General features: G+C 46.0%; 1 long non-coding RNA gene and 2 other non-coding genes across 3 annotated transcripts; all 3 read left to right on the top strand.

The window, feature by feature from the left end:
- Positions 1 to 4,883: 4,883 nt before the first annotated feature.
- On the top strand, positions 4,884 to 4,956 carry trnav-uac (transfer RNA valine (anticodon UAC)). Its single transcript has one exon. It is a non-coding gene; the product is annotated as a tRNA-Val (tRNA).
- Positions 4,957 to 5,047: 91 nt separating this feature from the next.
- Positions 5,048 to 5,120, top strand: trnah-aug (transfer RNA histidin (anticodon AUG)). Its single transcript has one exon. It is a non-coding gene; the product is annotated as a tRNA-His (tRNA).
- A 10,143-nt stretch (positions 5,121 to 15,263) lies between these two features.
- On the top strand, positions 15,264 to 18,577 carry LOC140419381 (uncharacterized). The gene is made up of 2 exons (XR_011945750.1): positions 15,264 to 15,377; positions 17,709 to 18,577. It is a non-coding gene; the product is annotated as an uncharacterized lncRNA (long non-coding RNA).
- Positions 18,578 to 21,601: the final 3,024 nt, after the last annotated feature.

Here is a 21,601-nt window from a genome sequence, read left to right as displayed (position 1 = left end):
CACTGCCTGTGGAAGTAGTTGAGTCGGAAACATTAGGGACCTTCAAGCAGCTATTGGATAGGTACATGGATTACGGTAGAATGATATAGTGTAGATTAATTTGTTCTTAGGGGCAGCACGGTAGCATTGTGGATAGCACAATTGCTTCACAGCTCCAGGGTCCCAGGTTCGATTCTGGCTTGGGTCACTGTCTGTGCGGAGTCTGCACGTTCTCCCTGTGTCTGCGTGGGTTTCCTCCGGGTGCTCCGGTTTCCTCCCACAGTCCAAAGATGTGCAGGTTAGTGGATTGGCCGTGATAAATTGTCCTTAGTGTCCAAAATTGCCCTTAGTGTTGGGTGGGGTTGCTGGGTTGTGGGGATAGGGTGGAGGTGTTGACCTTCGGTAGGGTGCTCTTTCCAGGAGCCGGTGCAGACTCGATGGGCCGGGTGGCCTCCTTCTGCCCTATAAATTCTATGATTCAAGTAAGGAGAGTTCTATGATAATCTATGATTAATCTAGGTCAAAGGTTTGGCACAACATCGTGGGCCGAAGGGCCTGTTCTGTGCTGTATTTTTCTATGTTCTAAGACAAGATCACAGGACACAACACAAGACACCTTGGGCGTGATTTTCCAAAATGGAGGCTGTTATAACCTGCCTACTTACGATTGGCTGGGGACTAATGACTATCCCACAATCCTATGGGAGTATGAACTTCCCCAATGAGGGGGGCGGAGAAACTCCTAGTATAAATAAGCTGGCCAGTTCAGGAACCAGAGGAAGGAGAAGGTAGCAAGGGAAGTTACTGCTACTGTTATGTATATATTGTTATAGTAAATAAACGTTATTATTTTGTATCCTTAAAACTCGTGCTGGATTCTTCGTGGCCCTTACAAAAGAGGCAGAGTGTGAACGCCGTCGAGGTTCACGACGGCGCGAAACGGCTCCTATCCCGACCGATTCAGGGCCCGATAATGGGCTAGGAGCAATGCCGCGTCATTTACGCACGCCAGGCCTTGGCGCCACGTAAAGGCGGCGCCGCATAACTGGCGTCACCCGCACATGCATGGTTGCCGTCCTCTCCTGGTCCGCCCTGCAAGAAGACGTCTGACGGATCTTGCGGGGCTGCGGAAGAAAGGAGGTCCTCCTTCAGAGAGGCCGGCCCGACGATCGGTGGGCACGGATCGCGGACCAGACCCCTTTTGAGGCCCCACCCCCCCGGTGCAGGTTCCCCCCGCAGGCCGCCCCCCCCAGCGTTCCCACCGGCAGCGACCAGGTGTGGACGGCGCCGGGGGGAACCCGCCGTTTTGGGCAGGCCGCTTGGCCCATCCGGGCCGGTGAATCGCCATTTTGGCTGTCTCGGGCGATTCACTGTACCGTGCCGCGCAAAACGCGATTGTGCCAATCTGGCCGCTTCCGTGAATCGCGGGAGGGCGTCGGACCGGCATCGCGAGAAAATTTGGCGACCCAGGCAATTCTCCAACTGACGCGAGAGCGGAGAATCGCGCCCCAGATTCTGCCATGGATGTGGGCTGGGCAGTGGGGTAATTGTATTCTTACTGCCTCCACGTGGCTCCAGATCTACAGCAATGTTGTGGTTTACCTTTTTTTAATAATCTTTGTCACAAGTAGGCTTACATTAACATTGCAATGAAGTTACTGTGAAAAGTCCCTAGTCACCATATTCCGGCGCCTGTGGGTACACAGAGGGAGAATTCAAAATGTCCAGATTATCTAACAACACATGTTTTCGGTACTTGTGAAAGGAAACCGGAGCACCCTGGGGAAACACGCAGACATGGGGAGCACGTGCAGACTCCGCACAGACAGTGACCGGAATCAAACCTGGGGCCATGGCGCTGTGAAGCAACAGTGCTAACCAGTGTGCTACCGTGCTGCCCTCTGTAAGTGCCCTCTGAAATAGCCTCACAAGACACGCAGTTCAAGGGCAATTGGAATGAGCAGTAAATGCTGGCCCAGCCAGTGACGCCCACCTCCCATGAATGAATAATTTTTAAGAAGGCTCACTGTTCAATCTGAAGATTAGTAAGAAACTGTCTCTTTGATTGGAATTGATTTATTGTCACGTGTACCGAGTACAGTGAAAAGTATTGTTCTGTGTACAGTCCAGACAGATTGTTCCATACATGAAAAAACAAAGTGCGGATCTTGGCAGTTTGCTCAGTTCATAAAAGATTTTAATGGCTTTGTAGACATAGATTAAGATTTTAATCACCGTCTGAAACATACCTAATGTGTGCTCATATATGTGTGCTCATATAGACAGACACTAACGATACTGTAACTGAATTGGAGGAAATGACAGAGATTTAACTGAATCACCTTTTTGAAAAAATGTGTCTTCATGATGGAGAAACAAGAAAAAACACTCAGGGAGATGAGGAAATCCAGACTCAGTGCGGATTTGCTGTCACCTCCTTTCTTATACATGAACGGTATTTAGGCTGCAGAATGTTTCACACCAAAACACAGAGGGGTCAAATATAAGCAACACATAATTCTCAATTCACTTCCATTTAATGATATTTGACTTTGTTCAAAAGCTGACTGTGGTCAGACTGAACAAAGATTCATGGGATTTGTATTACCCAGTGAAACGCTTTCTTTTTTTGGTCAGTCATGTTTGCAATTCAATGGTGTATATTTCAGAGTGAAGTCTCGAGTTATTCAATTTGAAATGAAGTCATATGTAGCAAATAAATATACTGATATTAAGCATTGAATAATGAAACAAAGATGGTGGAAATTTCTGCAGGAAGATAAGAATGATGGATTAATGATTGAACAGAAAACATTGTTCCATTAGATATTTGCTTAACAAATGCTAAATTCAATACAAGCTTATCGCCGTGTAAATTGAGACCTCTGTTTTGAAGAAACAGCTGTCTTCTTGGAAGAAGTGACCTGGCCTCTCAGCCTAACCATGAGAAGCTGCAGCAAGACAGTGCAGCTGAATGTTGCACAGGGCCTTTGGCTGTTGTACAGCCAGCCGTTTCTGTAGAGTAGCAGTTATCACATTCGCCTCACACGTGAAAAGTCCCCGGTTCAAAACCCGGCAGAAACATTAAATTATTCTCATATAGTATGAGAAAAGTTTGTTACTGAATTTCACCTGAATCTCGTATATTACATGAATATGAGATTTAGTCTCACTTCAGCCACAAAAATTCATTCAGCAAAGACTGAAGCACTGAACTTTCAAGACGCAAGGAGAAGAAAAAGGTTTTCCTATTTTGTCACAATTCACATATTAGCAGTTTGTTCATCCACAACAGAATTTAATGGGTTTACAAATGCAGATGAACGTATTTAATCACCATCTCAAACATGTCTAAATGTACGATAAATGCAACTTACTGCGGATGCTTCATTCTGAAACAAAAACAGAAAATACTGGACAATCTCAGCAGGTCTGACAGCCTCTGTGGAGAGAGATGGCAGCTGATGTTTCGAGTCTGGGTGACTCTTTGTCAAAGCTGGAGAACTGGAAATGGGGTCAGAATTAGACAGTTGTGGGTGGGGAGGAGTATTGGGCAGCAATAGGTGGAGAATGACAAAAAATGATTGAGCAGAAAGAAAAAGGGAATGTGAATGAGTGTAATCAAGGCTCAGAAAGGTGCTGATGGTGGCGCATTAAGATATTAGGATGTATTAATGGCAGAACAAAGTAAGCGGTGAGTCAAAAGACAATTAGGAACAGAATTGCTCAAGTGCAATGAGCTGGGGGAAGGGGGGGCAATGGTGAGGGGAAAACAGATTAATGCAAGAACTGAAAATCAGTTGATAGAAATGAACATGTGGTGAAGGTGGAGGATAGAGTTCAGTCTGAAGTTGTTCAACTCAAAGCTAAGTCCGCAAGGCTGTAACATGTCTAATCGGAGGATGAGGGGCTGTTCCTCGGCTTTGGGCTGGACTTCAGGGGAACATTGCAGCAGGCCAAGGTCGGACATGTGGAAATGAGAGCAGGACAGTGAGTTTAAATAGCAAGTGACAGGAGGGTCTGGGTCCAGCTTGTGGATGGAGCGAAGGTGTTTTGCAAAACGGTCACCCAACCGACATTTAGTCTCTCCAATGTAGAGTAGACCGCATTGCAAGCAGCAAATGCAACAGGCCAGATTGAAGGATGTCTAATAGTAATGTGTAATCAAAAGGACAGACATAGACGATATGTAACTGAATTAGAGGAAATGCCAGAGATTTAACTGAATCACCTTTTTGAAAAAATGTGTCTTCATGATGGAGAAATAGGATAAGCCTCTCAGGTAGATGAGGAAATCCAGGCTCAGTGCGGATTTGCTGTCACCCCTCGTTTCTTATACATGAACAGTATTTAGGCCCCAGATATTTTGCAACAAAACACAGAGGGTCAAATATACGCAACGCATAATTCTCAATTCACTTGCATTTAACGATATTTGACTTTGTTTAAAAGCTGACTGTGGTCAATCTCAACAAAGCACCATGGGATTTGTATTACCCAGTGAAAAGCTTTCTTTTGTTGGTCAGTCGTGTTTGCAATTCGATGTTGTATATTTCAGAGTTATTCAATTAAAAATGAAGACATATATAAGTAAATATACTGATGTTAAACATTGAATAACAAAACAAATATTGAGTAAAGTTGGTTGAATGTTTCTGTAGGAAGACAAGAGTGATGCATTAAAATTGAAGAGAAAACATTGTTCTGTTAAATATTTGCTGAACAAATACTAAAGTTGAACATAAGTACTATTTCTTATGGTCTTATAAGTTGAGACATTTGTTTTAAATAAACCGTTGCCTTCTTGTAATCAGTGACATGGCCTCTCAGCCGAACCATGAGAAGCTGCAGCAAGGCAGTTCAGTGAACGTGGCACAGGTCCGGTGGCTTCTGCATTGACAGCTGTTTCTGTAGTGTAGTGGTTATCACATTCGCCTTACATGCGAAAGGTCCCCGGTTCGAAACCGGGCAGAAACATCTCATACTTCTAGTTTAGTCCTTTGCTGAATATTACCTCAATCTCGTAAACGGTCATTGTGAAAGAGAACTAGCAAAAGCCATGAAGGGTGGGCCAGTGGCACAATGGATAACGCTTCTGACTATGAATCAGGAGATTCCAGGTTCGACTCCTGGCTGGCTCGGACTTCAGCGTTTTGGCGTCCGGTTTAGCTCAGTGGGTTGGACAGCTGGTTCTTGATGCAGAGCAAGGTCAACAGGGCATCGTCAATTCTTGTATTGGCTGAGGTTATTGATGAAAGCCCTGCCTTCTCAATCTTACCGCATCAGGTGGGATGTCTGAGTGAATCCTTTCCCACATTCGGAGCAGGTGAAAGGTCTCCCAGAATGTGTGTACTTTGGTGTGTCAGTAGCGCTCGTCTGCTTTTGAAACTCTTCTCGCAGTCAGAACATTTGAAAGGTCTCTGATTAGTGTGAACCACTTGATGTTCAGTGAGGTGGGATAACCAAGAGAATTTCTTACCACACAGAGCAGTCGAACGGTCTCTCCCCAGTGTGAATTCGCTGGTGTATCAGAAAGTCAGATGAATGAATGAATCCCTTCCCACACTCTGAACAGGTGTACGGCCTCTCCCCAGTGTGAGTACGTTGGTGAGTCAGTATCTGGTACCTGCTTTTAAAGCTTTTCTCACATTCAGAACATGTAAAAGGTCTCTGATCTGTGTGAACCAGTTGGTGTGCAGTGAGATGGGGTGACCGCGAGAATCCCTTCCTACACAGAAAGCAGGTGAACGGCCTCTCCCCAGTGTGAACTCGCTGGTGTGTCAGCAGGTGGGCTGACTGAATGAATTCCTTCCCACACTTTGAGCAGGTATACGGCCTTTCCCCAGTGTGAACTCAATGGTGTGTTCGAAGATCAGATGAATTAATGAATCCCTTCCCACATGTGGAACAGGTGAACAGCTTCTCAGTGTGAGTTTGTTGGTGTCTCAGAAGGTCGGATGACCGAGTGAATCCCTTCCCGCACATTGAGCAGGGAAATGGTCTCTCCACAATGTGAGTGTGTCGATGGTATTTCAGCCGTGACTGGTAATTGAATCCCTTTCCACAGTCTCCACATTTCCACGGTTTCTCCATGGTGTTCGCACCCTTGTGTCTCTATCCAGGTTGGATGATCAGCTGAAGCCTCTTCCAACACAGAACGGTTTTTACTCGCTGTGAATGTTGCAATGTTTTTTTCAGGCTGTGTAATTGCTGGAACACTCTCACTTGAGTGTGTGTGTGTCCAGAGACAAACATTTCTCCTTCCACACCCAAAGGCCGGTAATATTTCTGTCCTGATGAGTTCAGTGGCTTTGACAGACCTCAATGAGACATATTTCCGTCTGAAAATCATGTCCTTCTGGTCCCCTGTAAAAGGAGTTACCAGTGTTAATATCAGTCCAGGATAGAAATTCAGAACAGATAATTCTAGTTTTTCCCCTCTCTCTTCTTTCAAATATGTGACCCAATCAAACGGTGGCACAATGGTTAGCAGTGCTGCCTCACAGCTCCAGGGACCCGGGTTCGATTTCAGCCTCAGGATACTGTCTGTGTGGAATTTGCACTTTCTTCCCATGTCTGTGTACATTTCCTCTGGGTGCTCCGGTTTCCTCCCACAGTCCAAAGATGTGCAGATGCGGTGGATTGGACATGTTAAATTGCCCCTTAGTGTCCAAAAGGTTAGGTCAGGTTCCGGGGATAGGACGGAGGCATGGGCCAGTGCAGACTCGATGGGCTGAATGGCCTCCTTCTGCAACAAAGTCATAACAGAAGGGAAGGGAACATTCTTAACAAAACCAGAATGGTTTTACAAAATACAAACAAGGAGCAGGAGTCGGCCATTCAGCTCCTCGACCCTTAATAAGATCATGGCTGATTTGAGTAACCTGAAATCATAGAATTTACACTGCAGAAGGAAGCCATTCAGCCCATTGAGTCTGCACCGGCTCTCCTACCTACGCCCACGCCTCCATCCTATCCCCGTAACCCCACCTAACCTTTCTGGACACGAAGGGCAATTTATCATGGCCAATCCACCTAACCTGCACATCTTTGGACTGTGGGAGGAAACCGGAGCACCCGGAGGAAACCCACACAGACACGGGGAGAATGTGCAGACTCCACACAGACAGTGACCCAAGCCGGGAATCAAACCTCGGACCCCGGTGCTGTGAAGCAACTGTGCTAACCACTGTGCTACCGTGCTGCCCAAATCTGCATCCCAACCACCCCGATAACCTATCAGCCCATCATCGCTGTTTTAAATGGGCGACTCCTGATAATAATAATGATAATCTTTATTATTGTCACAAGTAGGCTTCCATTTACACTGCAATGAAGTTACTGTGAAAAGCGCCTAATCGCCACACTCCGGCTCCTGTTCGGGTACACTGAGGGAGAATTCAGAATATCCAATTTATCGAACAGCACGTCTTTCGCGACTTGTAGGAGGAAACCGGTACACCCGGAGGAAACCCACGTAGACATGGGGAGAACGCGTAGACTCTGCACAGACAGTGACCCAAGCCGAGAATAGAACCTGGGACCCTGGCACTGTGAAGCAACTGTGCTAACTACTTTGCATCGTGCCGTCCTTATTTTTAAACAGTGATTGACGAGTTCCAGATTCTCCCTCAAGAAACATCCTCTCCACATCCACCCTGTCAAGACTCCTGAGGATCATATGTTTCAATCTATTTGCCTCTTATCCTTCGAAACTGCAGCCTAACAAACAAACATTTCTCCACCCACATTCAAAGGTTGATATTCTTTATTATTGCCACAAGTAGGGTTTCATTAACACTGCAATGAAGTTACTGTGAAATTCCCCTAATCAACACACGGTGATAAAGTAGCACAATGGTTAGCACTGTTGCATCACAGCTCCAGGATCTGAGGTTCGGTTCCTGGCTTGGTCACCATCTGTGCAGAGTCTGCACATTCTCCCCGTGTCTGTGTGGGTTTCCTCCGGTTTTCTCCCACAGTCCAAAGATGTGCAGGTTAGATGGATTGGCTGTGCTAAATTGCCCTTAGTGTCCAAAAAGGTTAGGTGGAGTTAAGAGAATAGGGTGGAGGTGTGGCCTTAAGCAGGGTGCACTTTGCAAGGGCTGGTGCAGACTCAATGGGCCGAATGGCATCCTTCTGCACTCTATGATTCTATGATAACCTCACCTAACTTTTTGACACTAAGGGGAACTTTAGCACATGTTAATATAGTTATTTAAACACACGAGTTAATTTGCCTGCATACATAATAGTACAACAGCAAATTCTTTAGCTTCACCAATGTGATTGGTGTAATTAGTCTCAAAGTTAACCTGGAAAATTCATTAAAACTTTCAGTCATTCTGATATCTGAAATCATTGTCCAGACAGAACAGACAAACCATTTTACCTCCCAATGATATTCAGGTCCTGATGAATCGAGTGACTCTGTCAGATGATGTTGTGATATGTGGTTTGAAGTTCCCGTGAGTAAATCCTCCTCTTTCTTAAGGAGTTTCCAAAGGAATTTCACTCTCACTCCAGGAGAGAAATTCACAAGATTCTCTCTTCCGGCTTCTGGTTCCTGGGTGCCCGCGCATGCGTCCTGATGCACATGGCCGGCGAGCAAGATGGCGGCCGCGCAGGCGTCTGCTGCATATCGCCCCCGAAACACATGACAGCCATTAACAGGGGCCGATCAGAGAGAAAAACGCCGATGCGGCCGCCCCATTCGGTACAAACACCGAATTGTATCAAAAGTGCCGGAACCAATTTCTCACCCTGAGGAACGTAACGGAATAATGGCGGATAAGGCTACCCGGAATACCGGGCGCGGATGAATACGGCCTATCTCCATCACAGGAGCCAGAACGTGCAGTGTTAATGTAAGCCCACTGGTGACAATAATAAAGATTATTCTAAATGTATAAAATTCTGGGGGATCATGGTGGCACAGTGGTTGTGTGCCTGCGTGCTGGGGACTCGGGGTCAATCCTGGCCCCGGGTCACAGTCTTCAAGGAGTTTGCACATTCTCCCATTGTCTGCGTGGGTTTCACCCCCACAACCTAAATATGTGCAGGGTAGGTGGCTTGGCCAAATTAAATTGCCCCTTGATTGGAAAAATATATAAATTTACATTTTTTTAAAATTCTGAGGGATATAAATAGATTGGATAGGAAGGTCCTATTCCCTTTGGTTGAGGGATACATATAAAAGGGGGCAGAGAGTTAGGGAAGGACTAGGAGATTTAGAGGGTGGTGAGGATCTGTAACATGCTGCCTGAAATGATGGCAGAAACCCTCATAACATTTAAAAAGTAATTAGATAGACATCTGAATTGATGTAACTTAAAAAGCTACAGACCACAATCTGGAAATGGAGTTTAGGCTGAATACCTACTTTGTAGCCACGATGAGCTGAATGAAATGCAACAGGAACAACAAACTTTAATAAAATCCGGGACAGTAACTCTCACGACTAACAAGGTCAGCAGTTTGCCCAGTTTCGCTGCCAAGTATGCTAATGTGGTCATTTTTAAATTTACCTGCATACATAAGAGTACAACAGCAAATTATTTAACTTCCCCAATGTGATCGGTGTAATTAGTCTCAAATTTAACCCGGAATGGTCATTTAAATTTTCCCAGTCACTCTGATATCTGAAATCTTTATCCACGGACAGAACAGACAAACCATTTTACTTCCCAATGATTTTCAGGTCCTGTTGAATCGAGTAACTCTGTCAGATGATGATGTGATGTTTGGATTGAAGTTCCCGTTAGTAAATCCTCCTCTTTCTAAAGGAATTTCCAAAAAAAATTCAACTCAGTCCAGGAGAGAAATTCACAAGATTTTCTCTTCCGGCTCCTGGACGGCCGCGCATGCGCCCTCCTGCACCTGAGAAAGATGCAGGCGCCCTGCGGCATATCGCTCCTTAAACAGATGACAGGGGCCGATCAGAGAGAAAAACACCGATGCGGCCGCCCCATTCAGTACAGACACCGAACTGTATCAAAAGTGCCGGAACCTATTTATCAGCCTGAGGAACCTAATGGAATAATGGCGGATAAGACTACCCGGAATGCCGGGCGCGGATGAATACGCCCTATCTTCGTCACAGGAGCCAGAACGCGCAGGCGTCAGAATGTCCCGTCCCCGGAAGTACCCCCCCCCCCCTCCCTGTGTGGAGCATGCGCGTTGCTGCTCCGGGCTGAGCGCAGCCGCAATGAGAGTGAGTGCGACTCCCAGAGGGTGAATGAGAGCCGCCGCGAGCGGGGACAATGGTGAGACCCCAAACCCCCCAATAAGACCCATTGGTTTTATTGTCAGTCTGCAGACAGGAGCTGGAGAACTGGACCCAGGCAGAGGAGAGGGAGGGAGAAAACTGGCAGTGGAGGAAAGAGATGGTGAGATGGGTTTGGATTTCAGCCCAGGGAGGAGGGAGAGTGTGTGGAACATTTACAGCTTAAGAGGAACAAGAGGGAAAAATGTTCCAGAGAAACTAGAATTGTCTGTTCAGAATTTCTGACCTGGACTGACAGTGATGACTTTTGTAAACTCCTTTTACAGGATATTGGAAGTGGAGGATTGGCCAACAGAAAATTCAAACCAAACATCACCTCTAAATCTGACAGTCACTCAATTCATTAAGAGCTCAATATCTTCAGTCTTTGAATTTGGAAGAAGTGTTTGTTCTGTTTCAACAGTGTGACTGCAAAAGCACCGAGACCCACCCCAAATGAGAGTTTTCCAGTCCACTGACTGTGGAGAGAGTTTTAACCAGTTACACAGCCTCAAAAAAAGTATCACGTCATTCACTGCAGGGAGACATTAAACGCTTGTTTGTGTGTGGACAAAGCTTCAACCGGGAGAGACATAAAGACCCCTCACCACGGAGAAACTGTGGAAATGTGCGGACTGTGGGAAGGGATTCAGTTACCCATCACAACTGGAAGTTCATTGTCGCAGTCACACTGGGGAGAGACCGTTCATCTGCTCCATTTGTGGGAACGGATTCACCCATTCATACAACCTTCTGACACACCAGCGAGTTCACACTGAGGAGAGGCCATTCACCTGCCCTGTGTGTGGGAAGGGATTCACTCGGTCATCCCACATTGTGACTCATCAACTTGTTCACACTTATAAGAGACCATTTACATGTCCTGACTGTGAGAAGAGTTTTAAATGTAAAAATGATCTGCTGACACATCAATGTATTCGCACTGGGGAGAGACCGTTCACCTGCTCCCTGTGTGGGAAAGGATTAATTCAGTCATCACACCTACAGCCACATCAACTTGTTCACTCTGATAACAAATTGTTTAATTGTCCTGACTGTGAGAAGAGCTTTAGAAACAAAAAGGATTTACTAACACACCAATATGCTCACACTGGGGAGAGACCATTCATCTGCTCTTGTGTGTGGGAAAGGATCCAGCCGTCCATCTGCCCTACTGAACCACCAGAGAATTCACACAGGGGAGAGGCCACTCACTTGCTCTGACTGTGGAAAAGGATTCATTAATTCATCCAACCTTCTGATACACCAGCAACTTCATACAGCGGATAGACCATTCACCTGCTCTGAATGTGGGAAGGGATTCACACGTTCATACAACCTTCTGACACATCAGCAGGTTCACAGTGAGGAGAGGCCGTTCACTTGCTCAGTGTGTGGGAAGGGATTCACTCATTCATCCAACCTTGTGAATCACCAGTGAGTTCACACTGGGGAGAGGTCATTCACCTGCTCTGTGTGTGGGAAGGGATTCAGTCGGGCATCCAACCTGCTGTCACACCAGAGAGTTCACAGTGGGGAGAGGCCATTCACTTGCTCCATAGGTGGGAAGAGATTTTCTCATTTATCTTATCTTCTGAAACACCATCGAGTTCACACTGGGGAGCGGCCATTCAACTGTCATGTCTGTGGAAAGGGGTTTACTCACTCATCCCACCTGTTAACACACCAGCGAGTTCACAAGCAACCACAAAGTTTAGATTACACCCTTATTGATGCTGCTAATCATGTACAGGACTGAATAATGTTCACTCTGACAGTCTTAATCTGCTGATGATGTTTATTATTCTGAATAAATGTGTTTGAAACGTTGTTGCAGATTTTTGTCTTTCCCACCTGAGTGTTGAACATCACACTGAACCTCTCCGCTTTCTGAGTGAACATCTCATTTATGGAGACTCAATCCTTTCTCTCTCTACCTCTCACTTTCTCTCTCTGATTGGCCCTGACTCACTTTTAATCTCCTATTTTCTAATAACCCTCTTTGAGGAAAATTTAAGTTTCTATAATGTCCCCTCATTTCTCCCAGTGATAATCCTCAGTCCATCTTGCAATTCAGAGAACATGTTAAAAAATTAAATAACCTCATATTTTAATGTTTAAAATGGGAAGTGAGGTGAATGTAATGCTGAGAGCGGCAGCAATCTGTGTGGTTGTTCTTGATGCTGTCAGAGTGAGGTCACCCTCACAGGCAGGAAGACTGTTCACGATGATAACGTGAAACTGACGCCTGCTGTTGCATTCTCAGGAAACACAACTTCCTGTTTCTCTGCTGCCGGTTCCAAACCGCACATCTCACTTCTGAGCAGAAAATAAATCCAAGGGATACAAACTGGTGAGAACATCTGTCAGTGCGGCCGATATCTGTCCACAGAGTCAGGGCAGAGTCACCCAGATCACATTGTGGTGACATTTACAAATGAGCCGGTTATTTCTGTTCAGAGTCTCCATTCCCGGACAGAAGCGGCTGTGACTGTGGATCAGTCACTGAGTTCCCTCTGCTCTCTGTAGCATAACCTGCTCCCTTATATTTTATATCATTCTTTCTGTGTTACTTGTTTCCTCTATTTCTCAGCTTTTATCTCTTGCCACCTCACCTTTCTGTTTTTTAAAATCTCTCAGTTCTTCTATCAGTTTTTCTTTCTCCATCTATATTTCACTCCTATTCCTATTTAACTGAGGTGATCAAAATCATGAAGTGTTTGTGATAGATTGAAGAAGGAAAAAGAGGGAGAAAAACAGAAAATGTTGGAAAACTCAGCAGTTCTGGCAGCATCGGTACTGAGAGAAACAGAGTTAACGTTTCGAGTCCTTGTGACTCAGAGCAGGAGAAACCGGGATTGTCCCTCTGAGATCAGGGAAGGTGAAGGGGAGATTTAATAGAGGTGTTTAAAATGAGGAAGGATTTGTGATAGTGTCGATGGGGAGAAGGAGGGTTTGTAACCAGAGGACACAGAGATTTAAGATATTTTACAACAGAACCCAAGGAGGTGTTGAGGAGAATTGTTTTTACACAGTGATGTGATGTGATCTAGAATTCACACTGACACGCTGCAGGAAGCAGATTTAACAGTAAATTGCAAAGGGAATTGGATAAATTCTTGCAGAGGGTAAATTGGCAGAGTTATGGTGAATGGGGTTAATTGGACAGTTCACTCATCTTTGTGACGTTCTGAATTTTGCTCAAACTGATGTTTTAACATTTGACCTTTTCAATCACAGTGTGTCTCAAAGAGAAGATGAAAACTTTGGTTTTGATGATCTGTCGGATACATTTCCTGTGTGTCTGTGTAACTCGAGAACCACAAGAAGGAACTGAATATTTTCAGTTCCTCTAACAGATGTACCTCGAATATCAGAAATCTTTGGAGTTCCCCATGTCCTCATTGCTGTCCCCTTGGGTATAACAGCTCTCAGTCAGGTGGAGTCAGTCACACGTGTCTGTCATGTTTCCATTCCTATTTTATCACACACCTCCCAGTGACACTCACCACAACACAGAAACCTCAAAATATCGTTGCTTCCTTACACCTTGTCCTCCTATTACAATTGGATATTTACTGGGCCTTTTGTCTCGATTAATGTCAGCTTACCTGCAGGTCAAATGACCTCAGAGGCACTGGAACCAGACTCTGTTTATTGTACCAGATTCATTCAGCCCAGGACCTACAGTGGTAACATACACCAGAATTGGAATAAAAGGCAAGGTTATTATCTAATGAAGGGAGCGACATGGTGGCCGCCGCATGCATCACGCTCGATCATAAATCATAGAATTTAAAGTGCAAAAGGAGGCCATTCGGCCCATCGAGTCTGCACAGGCCCATGGAAAGATCACGCGATCTAAGCCCACACCTCCACCGTATCCCGGTGACCCAGTAACACCATCTAACCTTTTTGGACACTAAGGGCAATTTTGCACGGCCAATCCACCAAACCTGCACATCTTAGGAATGTGGCAGGAAACTGGAGCTCCCGGAGGAAATCCATGTGGGCACGTGCAGAACGTGCAGACTCCGCACAGACATTGACCCAAGACGGGAATCGACCCTGGGACCCTGTAGCGGTGAAGCAACTGTGCTAACCACTGTGCTACGGTAGCACTGCTGCCTCACAGTGCCAAGGTCCCGGGTTCGATCCTGGCCCAGGGTCACTGTCCGTGTGGAGTTTGTAAATTCTCCCTGAGTCTGTGTGTGTCTCACCCCCACAACCTGAGGATGTGCAGAGTAGGTGGATTGGCCACACTAAATTTCCCCTTGGAAAAAAATGAATTCAGTACTCTAAATTTTTTTTTTTAAAGGTTATTGTCTAATGGGACAGAGTAACACACTCCAGAAGCGGATTATATTATGTTGTCAAGAAACCATGACTACTTCACTATTATTTGAAAACCAAATTTAGTTTTGGTTCTCTTGATACTTACTGTATCATCATTACATTTGATCCAATGATATTTTCACTCACAAACTGCAGCCTGACTTATTATGGGAACAGACAGTATTTGTTGCTCTCAAAGTGAGTGAATCCTTTGTTGCTTCTCCTCTGGGTCCCATCGCCACTATTATTGTTACTGAGACTCTCACTGTTATTATTGGAGAATCAAGGAGCACGGTGGCACAGTGGTTAGCACTGCTGCCTCACGGTGCTGAGGGCCCAGGTCCCATCCTGGCTCTGGGTCACTGTCCATGCGGAGTTTGCACATTCTCCCTGTGTTTGCGTGGGTTTTGCCCCACAACCCAAAGATGTGCAGGGTAGGCGGATTGGCCACGTGGTCTAGTTATTTTTTTAAACATTATTGGACAATCAGCGAGTCAGCCTGAGCCTGTGGCGGCTGTCACCAACTGGAACTGTCACAATGACCGGCTGATTGACAGCGGCTCCGGACCAATAGGACGTGGAGGGGCGGGAGTGGAGGCCCGACAGAGAGAGGCTGGTCGTCCAACCAATCGGAGTGAAAGAGAGGCGGGGCCCGCTGTGATTGAAGCATGCGCAGTATCAGTAATGGCGATGGAGAGCGGCTGTTTCTATTTTGCATCTATAATTTGTAAGAGGCGGTTAACAATATGTAGGATGCTTGAGATCGCGGGGAAGGTTGGAAACGCTGTGTAAGCACATTGTGAGTCATTAAACTCTGAAAAGAGTTTACCGGACCCAGATTGTACCGAGCGGGGCTGCAGCCCCTCATTTTCGGCCTGGATTAACGGCCGCCATCTTTATTGGAATGAGTGTGCACCATGGCGCATGCGTGGTCGCCATCTTTATCGGGGGCAACGTTTTGATGAGTGGGAGGAGCTTGTTACCCATTGTTCAGAATGCAGACAACTTGTCCAGGCAAAGTATAAGCGGGGAGAGGGCAGTACAGTGGTTACCACTGGGACTCCGGCGCTTAGGACCCGGGTTTGAATCTTGGCCCTGGGTCACTGTCCCTGTGGAGTTTGCAAATTGTCCCCGTGTCTGCGTGGGTTTCACCCCCATGTGCAAGGTGGGTGGATTGACCATGCTAAATTGTCCCTTAATTGGAAAAAATGAATTGGGTATTCTAAAGTTATTTTTAATAACTTTATTTTAAAAAAATTATTGGATAATCAGCCTGAGCCTGTGGCGGCTCTCACCATCTGGAACGGTCACAATGCCCGGGAGATTGACAGCGGCTCCGGACCAATAGGAAGAGGAGTGGCAGGCTGGAGGACCAACCGAGCGCAGCTGGTCCTCCAACAAATCAGAGTGAATGAAGGGCGAGGCCGGGCTATGATGAAAGCATGCACAGTATCAGTAATTGCTCCATAAATTGCCTTAATTGGAAATAAATAAATACATAAATAAATAATTGGATACTCTAAAAAAAATTTTTTAAGTGCAGAGGGGAGCATGAACATTCATACTGGATTAGGGAGCAGGAGAAGGGAATGTTGGGAATTTCTATCCTAGACTGGCAGTCATAGAATCCCGACAGTGCATAAGGAGGCCATTCAGCCCATCAAGTCGGCACAGATCCTCTGAAAGAACACCCTACCTAAGCCCCCGCCCTGTTCCCGTAACCCCACCTAACAAACATATCTTTGGACATAAGGGGCAATTTAACATGGCCAATCCACCTTTGGACTGTGGGAGGAAACTGAAGCACCCCGAAGAAACCTACGCAAACACGGGCAGACAGTGACCCACACAGACAGTGACCCAAAAGATCAAAATTGAATCCAAGTCCCTGGTGCTGTAAGGCAGCAGTGTTAATCGCTGTGCCACCGTGCCGTCCCACACAATGATGGATTTGGGAAACTCCTTTTACAGGAAGTTAGAAAGGGAGAACTTACACACGACAAACCCAAACCCCAATTTTATTTTCTGAATTCCATTTTTGGATTGACATTAGGGTTGACCTTTTGTAAATTTCATTTTCAGGGTATTAGAAAAGGATTTACAGACCGGAACCTTGAGCAAACTCTTACATCACAATGTGACCAATTAGAACCTTAGTTAGGCCACACTTGGAGTATAGTGTTCAATTCTGGTCACCACACTACCAGAAGGATGTGGAGGCTTTAGAGAGGGTGCAGAAGAGATTTACCAGAATGTTGCCTGGTATGGAGGGCATTAGCTATGAGGAGCAGTTGAATAAACTCGGTTTGTTCTCACTGGAACGAAGGAGGTTGAGGGGAGACCTGATAGAGGTATACAAAATTATGAGGGGCATAGACAGAGTGGATAGTCAGAGGCTTTTCCCCAGGGTAGAGGGGTCAATTACTAGGGGGCATAGGTTTAAGGTGAGAGGGGCAAGGTTTAGAGTAGATGTACGAGGCAAGTTTTTTACGCAGAGGGTAGTGGGTGCCTGGAACTCGCTACCGGAGGAGGTGGTGGAAGCAGGGACAATAGGGACATTTAAGGGTTCATCTTGACAAATACATGAATAGGATGGGAATAGAGGGATACGGACCCAGGAAGTGTAGAAGATAGTAGTTTAGTCGGGCAGCATGGTCGGCACGGGCTTGGAGGGCCGAAGGGCCTGTTCCTGTGCTGTACATTTCTTTGTTCTTGTTCTTTGTGACAGCTTCACTCGATTCATCAGGCAGTGAACATTATCGTCCTTTGAACGCAAGTGTTTGCGTTTCAGGTCATTACCATTCGCTGTATTTACACACTCACTCACACAAACACATACATACACTCCCTCGCTGTCTCTGCCTCTCTTTCCCAAATTCTCTCTGTCCCACACACACTCTGTCTCTCCCTCTCTCTCTCGCACCATCTCTCTCACACACACTCTCCCTCTCTCCTCCCATAGAGGTGAACCAGTTGTTTTTTATGACAACCCAGCAGTTTTCATGGTCACTTTTTCCCAGTGCCGGCCCCACAAGTGTCCAGATTCATTCAGCTCAATTTCACAACCTGTCTTTGTGTTTTTGTGCGTTCTCTCTCACTCACTATTTTCTGTTTTGAATCAATTTTGCAGAGTATTAGAAGTGAAGGAACGTCAGTCAGGAAATTCAAACTGAACATCACATCAAGATCTACACTCACCAAAACGTTTGTAACATAAATATCATGGGAGTTTGAAGATGGAAGGAAGATGCACCGTTCACAGTGGGGAGAAACCGTACTCACGTTCTCTGTGTGTGGACAAGGCTTCAGTCGATCATCTGGCCTTTCGAAACATAAATGCAGTCACACCGGGGGAAAACCATGGGAAAAGTGGGATTGTGGGAAGGGATTCGATTATCCATCCAAGTTGAAAATCCATCAGCGCATTCACACTGGGGAGAGACCGTTCACCTGCTTCGAGTGCGGGAAGGGATTCATACACTCATACCACTTGCAGACACACCAACACATTCATGCTGGGGAGAGGCCATTCACCTGTTCGCAGTGTGGGAAAGGATTTGCTCATTCCTCCAATCTGCTGAGACACCAGCGAATTCACACTGGGGAGAGACCATTTAAATGTCCAGACTGTGTTATAAAAGTTCTGGGGAACTGATATCTCATCACCATGTTCACACTGACGAGAGACCGTTCAGGTGCTCTCACTGTGGAAGTGGATTCAGGCGATCATCTGACCTCACTGTACACCAGCGAGTTCACACTGGAGAGAAGCCATTCACCTGCTCGGAGTGTGGGAGGGGATTCACTCAATTATCCAACCTGCTGATGCACGAGCAAGTTCACAAGTAACTTCAGTGATTGGAGCTCGCTGTTAATCACATCCTGGACTGGAACATGTTCATTGGGGGGTCAGTTGCTGCTGATGTTCATAAACTCTAATAGTTACAAAGAATTAAATTCTGAATAAAAATAAAGTCAAATCAGTTTGTGTTAAACAAAGCGTGTGGTGTCTTTTTAATATCGCTAACACAAGTTAGTTCCTTGTGAAGGTCTCTTTCTCCCCGTGTCCCCCATCCTCACCTCCAATAACAAGTGTGAGGAGCTCTCACAGCTTCTTTGTCACTAAGATTGAGACAATCTGATCAGCTACCTCTGCTGCTTTCCTCCACTAACCTACCGGACGAAACTGTCTCTAAAGCCCATTTTTGTTGAAGTTCTGAACTTACATCTTTCTCTATTTTCTCTCCCGTCAGAACTCCCCTTGTCCATGAGACCCCCCTTCTGCTCCATTGATAATTCCCATAAACCGCTGACATCCCAACTTCTCCATGTGAGCTGATATAGTGAAGAGCTCTCTATCTCTGCTGGTACTGTCTCTCTCAGTGTTAAATCCACTGTCATCACGCATCCCAAAAAAACACTTGTCCCTCCCAGCTTTGCAAACTACTTCTCCATCTCCAAACGCCCTTTCCTCTCCACAGTCCTTGTACTCAGTTTCTCCGAAGGATCTATCCTTAGCCCCTCCTATTTCTCTACAAGCTGCCACGAGGTGACATGAAATGAAATAAAAATCACTTATTGTCACAAGTAGGCTTCAATTGAAGTTACTGTGAAAAGCCCCTAGTCGCCACATTCCGGCGCTTGTTCGGGGAGGCTGTTACGGGAATTGAACCGTGCTGCTGGCCTGCCTTGGTCTGCTTTAAAAGCCAGCTATTTAGCCCTGTGCTAAACCAGCCCTAAAACATCATCCAAAAGCACTGTGTTAGTTTTCACATGCACACTGACAACACCCAGCTCTACCTCCCCGCCATCCCTCAAACCCCATTTATCCAGGCGAATCACTGAACAACGCAAACTCCACATTCACTCTATGCTAATTTACTCATGGTGCAGGTATTCATTTGGAACACATTTGTGATCATTTTTAAATTGAGGTCAGGGCTGCTCGTGCGCCATCAGCAGAATCTATTAAAGGAGATGATTACGATTAAAATGCAGATGGAGAGAAAGACCTGGCGGGGGGAAACAGCTAAATCTAAGAGAAAAGAAAAGTGAACCACAGGAGAAGGGAGGAGAGTGAAGGGACAGGGAATAATAGAGGGGAATCAGAGAGGGTGGGGGGAGGCGAGGGAATGAAAGCCGGAAGGAGAGCATGGGAAACGACAACAAGCTCAGCAAATACAGTAACAGAGAGCAAGAGAATACTGGAGAAAGACTGGCCGAATGGTGGAAACAGAGGTGAACGCGCAACAACAGCGGCAGTGAAAACCGTCCAGGAGAAGCAAGCAAAAACACCAACACCAGATCAATTCTTGTATTGCTTCTCTGTATTGGACAGAACTACTGTAATTGTTTCTCCGGCACCCAAATGTATATGCACCTCCCCAGTTTCCCAGTCGTCGTCCCCCCCGCCCCCCCCCCCCACAATCAGGTGCCTACTTATTTGTCAAACGTAAGATTGCGAACTGTACAGAGTTGCTGTTCTTGTGCCAGTGTACAATATCCTACCAGTTTTTTCCTTTTTTTAAAAATATATATATTTCAATCTGTGTACATAACTGTAAATATACTATGTTCAAAAACCCAATAAAAAACATTTATTAAAAAAAAGATTAAAATGGGAATTTCGAACCCAGAGATAGAGAAACTTTTCAGGGAATCAAAAGATTTGGGGAGGATGGTGGGAAGTTGGAGATTAAACCAAGATCAGCCATGATCACAGTGAATATTGAAGCAGCTCAATGGGCTTTATGGTATACTCCTGCTCCTATTTCATATATTTGTATAGAGGCCAGGATCCTGTGTAGGCCCAGACCGGATGGTAGGTTCCCATCCATGAAGGAAATTCCTGACCAGGTAGATTTTTATGACAATCCAGCAATTTTCATGGTCACCTTTTCCCAGTGCCGGCCCCACAAATGACCAGATTCATTCAGCTCAATTTCACAACCTGCCTTTGTGTTTTTGTGGGTTCTCTCTCACTCCCTATTTTCTGTTTTCAATCCGTTTCACAGGGTGTGCGAAGGGGAGGATTTGCAGTTGGGAAACTGAAACCAGACATCACATCAGGACCTGAATATCATCGGATTTTTAACATGCAAGAAAATAGCAATGCTGGCAGTGCGGAGAAATGTGGGGACTGTGAGCAGGGATTCAGATCCCTGTCGGAGCTGGAAGCCCATCCGCCCAGTCACACTGGGGAGAGACTGGTCACCTGTCCAGAGTCTGGGAAGGGATTCACCTGATCATCCAACCTGCTGAGACACCAGCGAGTTCATAGTGGGGAGACGCCATTCACCTGCCCAGAGTGTGGGAAGGGATTCACTCGATCATCAGGGCTGCAACACCAGCGGGTTCACACTAGGGAAAGGCCATTCACCTGCTCCACGTGTGGAAAGGGATTTACTGATTCTTCCACTCTGTTGAAACACCAGCAGGTTCACACGGACGAGAGACCTTTTAAATGTGTAGACTGTGCGAGGTGCTATAAAAGTTCCCTCAACCTAAAGCGTCATCAGCGAGCTCACACTGATGAGAGACCGTTCAGGTGCTCAGACTGTGGAACTGGGATCAGGCAGTCATCTGAACTCATTGTACACTAGCGAATTCACACTGGAGAGAGGCCGTTCACCTGCACCGAATGTGGGAAGGGATTCACTCGATCATCAGGGCTGCTACACCAGCGAGTTCACACCGGGGAGAGGCCATTCACCTGCTCCAAGTGTGGAAAGGGATTCAGCGATTCTTCCACCCTGCTGAAACACCTGCAGGTTCACACTGAAGCGAGACCATTTCAATGCACTGACTGTGGGAAGTGCTATTAAAGTCCTGTGGACCTGATGCGCTAATGTCTCAAATTTCCTTTTTGGCTGTGCCCTTAACAGTAAATAAACTCCAGCTCAGTTATAGGGGTTAATATTCCAGGTAAAAGTTAAATAAATCAGCATTGCGTGAAACAATGTGCATCAAGTATTTCAAAATATTTCTAACAAAAGTTCTTCCTTTTGAAATGTTCTCCCCCCT

This window comes from Scyliorhinus torazame, chromosome 5 (genome assembly GCF_047496885.1).
Source record: "Scyliorhinus torazame isolate Kashiwa2021f chromosome 5, sScyTor2.1, whole genome shotgun sequence".
Taxonomy (NCBI): Eukaryota; Metazoa; Chordata; class Chondrichthyes; order Carcharhiniformes; family Scyliorhinidae; genus Scyliorhinus; species Scyliorhinus torazame.
Note: the sequence above shows the minus strand (reverse complement) of the source record. Positions and strands in the feature narration are given on the sequence as shown.